Source organism: Aquarana catesbeiana, linkage group LG09 (genome assembly GCF_042186555.1).
Source record: "Aquarana catesbeiana isolate 2022-GZ linkage group LG09, ASM4218655v1, whole genome shotgun sequence".
Lineage (NCBI taxonomy): Eukaryota > Metazoa > Chordata > Amphibia > Anura > Ranidae > Aquarana > Aquarana catesbeiana.
The window spans coordinates 77,041,462-77,049,308 of NC_133332.1; positions in this window are offsets into that span (position 1 = coordinate 77,041,462).

A 7,847-nucleotide genomic window follows, 5' to 3' on the forward strand; every position below is an offset into this window, starting at 1 on the left:
CTTGTATAATAATTATAAGTGTTTATTTTGTTTCACAACCATTTAATATGTAAAATATCCATGTCACATTTAATCATTTTTTTTCTTCAATTTATAGTCTATTTCTTGAACCTTACTATATACCACATACAGAAAAACATGTTTCAGACAGATTCTACTTTCTTATTATGCTGATGTCAATACAGGTACTCCTCACTTAACGACCATGTTCCGTTCCAATGACCAGGTTGTTAAACGAATTGGTTGTTAAACAAGGAGCCACAAGTAATCAATATTTTAAGCATTCTTAACTACTGTACTGTACTGTATTGTGAAAAAAGGTCTAAACACAAAACTCCAGCTCAAAAACATTGTTTTAATTTGCATAAATACAGAACACAAATGGAAATTCTGTACTGTATTGTACAATACAATGATGCATAGCACGTCGTTCGGGTGGGGAGAGCTGGCCGTAAGTCCGAGTGGTCATTAAACAAGTAAGTCGTTAAACGAGGAGTATCTGTATGCATTAATGATGTCAACAATTCTTTATAAACAAGGACATTAACTAATTTATTTAAAGTGTAATTGTACTGTATGCAAATAAAATAAGTGATACTAAAGTCTCAGTTTTTTTATTTAAAAATAACAAACATGTTATACTTACCTGTTCTGTGTAATGGTTTTGCACAGAGCAGCCCAGATCCTCCTCTTCTCGGGTCCCACTTTGGCTCTCCAGGCCTCTCCCTCCTGTTGAGTGCCCACGGCAAACAGCTTGCTATAGGAACACCCGACCTGAGCTGCAGCTCTGTGTGTCCATTCAGACACATAGCTGCGGTTCGGCCCCGGACCCTCTCTCTCCTCAGTGGCTCATTGACTTCGATTGACACCAGCAGGAGCCAATGGTGCCATGCTGCCATCTCAGTCCTGGGCAGCCAAGACACTCCTGCAACATCACTGGATTTAGAAGGGCTCAGGTAAGTATTAGGGGTGCTGAGGGGGGCTGCTGCACACAGAAGGTTTTTTATCTTCATGCATAGAATGCATGAAGATAAAAAACTTTCTAACTTTACAATCACTTTAAGTTCCTCAAAATACCCTTAATTTTCCACCTAGCTCTCAGAGAATACCCTTGAAGATCCTGTACAAAACCAGCCTACTTTTTCTTCCAGCTCTTACAGAAAGTCACAAACACTGACTATCTGTGTTATAGTGATTGAATGGGGTTAGGCACTCAACAGATGCTGACCACAGTCATGCAGGGGGGGTCATTTTTTATATAGTAATATTGAAAATGACTTATGCACTTGCCATTACCCTCCCTGTACTATTTAGTCCTGCTGATACCACTAATAATGTGTCCCCACATAACAGCTTCCTCCTGGATTTTAGGGTGTCTGCACCTGCCAGCTTCATAACAACCAGTGACTCATCCCTGCCAGGCACATTTAGCTGTCAGCCAAGGATTCCTGTCTGACAGGTGAATGTAATCAAACAGCTCGAAACAGCATGAGGTCTCTCCCAAAATTCATACCATGCATTGGTATGGATTTTAAGGGGGATCCATGAAAAAAATGTGACATGGGGTCCCCCCAAATGCCATACCAGACCCTTTGAGACCGGTATGCCTTTTAAGGGGCAACCTCACACAAAAAACTAGATAAAAAAAAGCATTAGGTCTTTACCAAAATCTATAGAAGACTTATCTGAACATGCAGCTTGGGTGGCAAAAAAAAGGTGGGAGACAAGTGTATGCCCCCTATACAGTATCTCATAAAAGTGAGTACACCCCTCACATTTTTGTAAATACTTTCTTCTATCTTTTCATGTGATAACACTGAAGAAATGACACTTTGCTACAATGTAAAGTAGTGAGTGTACAGCTTGTATAATAGTGTAAATTTGCTGTCCCCTCAAAATAACTTAACACATAGCCATTAATGTCTAAACCGCTGGCAACAAAAGTGAGTAGACCTGTAAGGGAAAATGTCCAAATTGGGCCCAATTAGCCATTTTCCCTCCCCGGTGTCATGTGACTCATTAGTGTTACAAGGTCTGAGGTGTGAATGGGAAGCAGCTGTGCTAAATTTGGTGTTATCGCTCTCACTCTCTCATACTGGTCACTGGAAGTTATACAAGCTGTACACTCACTACTTTACATTTTGGCAAAGTGTCATTTCTTCAGTGTTGTCACATGAAAAGATATAATAAAATATTTACAAAAATGTGAGGGGTGTACTCACTTTTGTAAGATACTGTATATATGGATATGGTCAATGACATCCCCCAGTGTTCCTGCCGCTTTGCTTATATTCCAGTGGTGGGGACCCAGGAATGGCATTCAGTGGGAGTGAAGCAGCAGGTTTGGACATGTTGGAGGACAGAGATTTTTTTTTTCAGTTAGCGGCCATTGGGTATCATGATCAACATGGATCTGCATAACTGGACAATGTGATTAACAGTGGATTTACATCCTGGAACATTTTTGTTAAATTAAAGGACTTTTAAAAAAGTGTTTGTTTATTTATTCACCACTGACTTTTTTGTGAATGAGTAGGGGTACTATGCATCCCTTCCTAGGGGGAAACCAGAATCTAGGGGCCCCCTTATTCTTTGGCTGTTCGCCCCTTCGCCGAACAGAGAACAATTTGGGGTGTTCGCGGCAAATTCGAAAGCCACGGAACACCCTTTAAAAGTCTCTGGGAGGAATCAAAAGTGCTAATTTTAAAGGCTTATATGCATGGTATTGTCATAAAAAGTGTTTGGGGACCCGGGTCCTGCCCCAGGGGACATGTATCAATGCAAAAAAAAGTTTTAAAAACGGCCGTTTTTTTCAGGAGCAGTGATTTTAATAATGCTTAAAGTGAAACAATAAAAGTGTAATATTCCTTTAAATTTTATACCTGGGGGGTATCTATAGTATGCCCGTAAAGGGGCGCATGTCTCCCGTGTTTAGAACAGTCTGACAGCAAAATGACATTTCTAAATGGAAAAAAAAGTAATTTAAAAGTGCTAGAGCTAGTGCCGGCTATAATGAATTGTCGGTCCAGCAATACTTATAAAAAAAAGTTCATTGATAAAAACGGCATGGAATTTCCCCACAGGGGAACCCGGAACCAAAATTTAAAAAAAAAATGTGTGGACCCCCCCTAAATTCCACACCAGGCCCTTCAGGTCTAGTATGGATATCAAGGGGAACCCCGCACCAAAATGTAAAAAAAAAATGGCTTGTGGTACCCCCCAAAGTCCATACCAGACCCTTATCCGAGCACCCAACCTGGCAGGCTGCAGGAAAAGAGGGGGGGCGAGAGAGCGCCCCCCCCTCCTGAACCGTACCAGGCCACATGCCCTCAACATTGGGAGGGTGCTTTGGGGTAACTCCCCAAAGCACCCTGTCCCCATGTTGATGGGGAGAAGGGCCTTATCCCCACAACCCTTGCCCAGTGGTTGTGGTGGTCTGCTGGCAGGGGGCTTATCGGAATCTGGAAGCCCCCTTTAACAAGGGGACCCCCAGATCTCGGCCCCCCTGTGTGAAATAGTAACGGGGTAAAAATGTACCCCTACCATTTCACAAAAATGTGTGAAAATGGTAAAAAAAGACACTAACCTACTGGGACAAGTCCTTTATTAAAAAAATAAAAAATAAATCTATCCCATGCAGTCTTCTTCTTCTTCTCACGCTCCGATGGACTGAAAAAAAAAAAAAGCCGCAAGCCGCCTACGATCTGCCTCCATGGGAGGCACCCGCCTTAATGACGGGCCTCTCAGGTGACAGTTCTTTTATAAGTGAGGGCGGAGCCACACAATGTAATTGCTGGGTGACCCTGCCCCCCTCTGACGTAAGGAGATATCCCTATGGCTTTCCCGTAGTGTCAGAGGGGGTGGGGTCACTTGGTTATGTAACCGGGTGGCCCCATCCTCTCTGACGCTACAGGAAAGCCATAGGGATATCCCCTTACATCAGAGGGGGGCGGGGTCACCCGACGATGACATCGTATGGCTCTGCCCTTACTTATAAAAGAACTGTCACCTGAGAGGCCCGTCATTACTTCGGGTGCCTCCCATGGAGGCAGATCGTAGGCGGCTTGCGGGTTTTTTTGTTTTTTTTTTCTTTTTTGGTCCGTCGGAGCATGAGAAGAAGAAGACTCCGTGGGACAGTTTTATTTTTTAATAAAGGACTTGTCCCAAGGCGTGTAGTGTCTTTTTTTTTACCATTTTCACACATTTTTTGTGAAATGGTAGGGGTACATTTGTACCCCGTTACCATTTCACACGGGGGGGCGGGATCTGCACTAGCTCTAGCACTTTTAAATGACTTTTTTTTCCCGACAATTCATTATAGCTGCCACTAGCTCTAGCACTTTTAAATGACTTTTTTCCCTTTAGAAATGGCATTTTGCTGTCAGACTGTTCTAAATACGGGAAACATGCTCCCCTTTACAGGCATACTATAGACACCCCCCAGGTATGAAATTTAAAGGAATATTATACTTTTATTTTTTCACTTTAAGCATTATTAAAATCACTGCTCCCAAAAAAACGTCAGTTTTTAAAACTTTTTTTTGCATTGATGCATGTCCCCTGGGGCAGGACCTGGGTCCCCAAACACTTTTTAAGACAATACCATGCATATAAGCATTTAAAATTTGCACTTTTGTTTTTTCATGTTCGTGTCCCATAGACTTTAACGGTGTTCGCGTGTTCAAACAAATTTTTTGCCTGTTCACATGTTCTGGTGCGAACCGAACAGGGGGGGGTGTTCAGCTCATCCCTACTTCACGGCTCTCTCTCCTCTCCTCCTACCCAGCTGATGTAAGCGGGAGTGCTCGACCCTGCCCCCTGGAGCTGTCAGCCAGGCAGAGGAGAGAGCAGAGGAGTCACATGAGCACCGAGCGACACTCTAATATAGATATAGATCAGCAACTTTTTTATATAACAAAGGCACAGGGGCACATCATGTTATGTTACAGAGGGGATGGGATGTTTTTATAGTGTTGGCTTAACAACCACTTTAGGACGACAAATGGTTAAGACTGAAATATATTTTTAAGACATTTAAAACTGTATTAAACCCAAAAGTAAACATTTATTATATTGCAGCTTACCAGTTTGATGATGTGATGGCTGTATTATTTCCTTTTTTAGGCTTGCTTTTTTTATTTTAATCTGGTGATCCACCCAGCAAGTCTGTTTTCAAAGCACACGCGCTCCAGCAGAATGTATCATTTACATGGATGAGACAAACCACTTAACACTGGCAGGGGTGATTAAAAGATCAGCTTTTATTTATTCATATAAAAACTTTATCCCAAACACAAAAATAACTGTTTGCTGTAATTATAAATTGTGAGTTGGAGTCTAGCTTAAATTTATTAGTGTATCTAAACCTGCTAGTGCATCTAATGCCGCGTACACAAGAGCGGAATTTCCGTCAGAAAGAGTCCGATGGGAACTTTTCATCGTATATTCCGACCGTGTGTGTGCCCCATTGGACTTTTTCCGTAGAAAATTTAGACGGATTTAGATGGAAAACATGTTCTATATTTTTCCGACGGAACAAATTACTATCGGAAAAACCGCTGATCTGTATGCTGTTCCGACGCACTGAGACAGAAGCTATTGGCTACTGGCTATTGAACTTCCGTTTTCTAGTCCCGTCGTACGTGTTGTACGTCACCGCATTCTGGACGGTCGGAATTTGGTTTGACCGTGTGTATGCAAGACATCTTGAGTGGAACTCTGTCGGAAAAAACGGTCATGTGTACAGGGCATAACACTCCCCTCTGACAGACAATGCTGCTGTCTGCTGTGCCTTCTGTTCTCTTTCCTCCAGAGTGGTGCCTCACTAAAACAGGAGGTGTGTTACTGGCCAGATCACCAGGTGAAAACAGAGGGAAAAAAGCCAATGAAAAGAAAACTGATGCAGCCACCACATCTAACGACTGGTAAATTGCAATATAAAGGAAAATTTATTATCAAATACTTACCGTAATTTTCCTTTCCTGATGGACTCCATGGCAGCCTACGTGTGGGTTAACCCCGCCTCCTCTCCAATGCTATAGGACCCCCTACCCTATAAGAATGAGCTCACCTGTACAGACTGTGTTCCGTAACTAGCCTACTCTTTGACCGATGGGTGGGAACTCCGTCTGCCATGGAGTCCATCAGGAAAGGAAAATTACGGTAAGTATTTGATAATAAATTTTCCTTTTTCCTGACAGACTCCATGGCAGCCTACGTGTGGGAAATAACTAGCCATTCCACATGGGTGGGTATGCTGAACAGCAATAAATATAATTTGACCCGTCAACCGACAGGATTTATAAACCAAAGCTCACAGAAGAAAGCGAAGCAGGCTCAGTAAAGTAATCTGACATTAAGGTTTTAATAGGGGCCCTTGAGGCCGCTTGCAGATAACGCCTGAACACACATACCGGGCTGCTGCCCATGAAGCCGCTATACCCTTGGTGGAACGTGCCGTCACCGCCTCCGGATGAGTCAGGATCCTATCTCTATAAGGCTGATGAACAAACTGTACAGTTCTGGACGAGGCTTGATTCAGTTTGTTACTGCCGAAATGCAGGATGGACAGGTAGACAGAATGTCCAAAATGAAGGAAGTAGCTTGCAGGTATACCTTCAGAATTTCGTCTATGACCAGAGGATAGGACGATTTCCTGGATCCTATGGAACCTTGAGGTAATTCTTGGATTTGAACTGAGCATGGGAAAAAGGACCATCTGGTCCGGGAGGAAGGACAGAAAAAAGGTTCTTCGTAACCTAGGGACGTAACCTCCGAGACCCTCTAGCCAAGGTAATGGCTACTATGACATTGATTTTAGTTAAAAAGGCCTCCAATAGAAAGCGGGGAGGACCCCGTATTACTGAGTTCAGACAGTGAGCCAATGACAAGGGGAAGGTCTCAATTGGGAAATCTTGGTCTCCTTTTTGAGGGCTAAGCTTTAGCTGCCCATGGAATGACTGGTGGACTAAAGGGTAAACAGCCCACGAAGTTCTGGAGAAGGCCAACAAGGCTGAGACTTGGACCCTAAGAGAGCTGATGGATAGAGATAAATCTAGGCCGAAAAAGCTGAAGATATCCTGAGCTTTTGGATTTCTACATGACCTGCTCAGAGAATGAGAACTCAACCAACTTGTCCTGAATTCTCCTGTCGACCTAATTAATGCTCGTCCCAGTAGAGTTCATGAGAGTGGCAATCACCCTTGAAGCGCATCCGAGCCGGACAAGGGTGCAGAACTGTCCCTTGAGAAAGAAGGACCAGCCTGAGAGGGGGAGACACCGGATCCCGGAAGCTGAGCTGGCTCAGGAGGGGGAGTCAAGGGCGATTGGCCAGTAAGGGGCTACTACCACCACTTTGACTGCTTCCTCATGAGATCTTCATAAGAACCTGAGAAGTGTTGGGATTGATAGAAAAGGCGTATGCCCTCTTGAAGCTAAAAACGATCTGTCAGGGCATCCACTCCAGAGGCCTAGCTGTAATGACCCTGGGTTGTAACACCTCACCAGCTTGAGGTTGCCTGTGAAGAAAAAGAAAAAGATCCACTTCGAGATTGACTCCTAGGAACAGAATCCGCTTGAATGTCTGCACACGAGAAGACCATTCTTTAGTGTCTGCGCATAGAAATATGATCAGATGATCTAGATTCGAGGAATATAGGCCATTGAAATGCCGGTCAGGCTCTACTGGGCCCAAGATATGATGGGCTCGATCTTCCGGCATAGTGTGGAGCTTCGAGTGCCCCTATGACTCTTCACATAGAAGATCGCCATTGTGTCATTCATTCTTTATAATACTGACTCTCCCTTCCGGAGATGGGAGAAGAACTGAAGGGCACACTAGGCTGTCC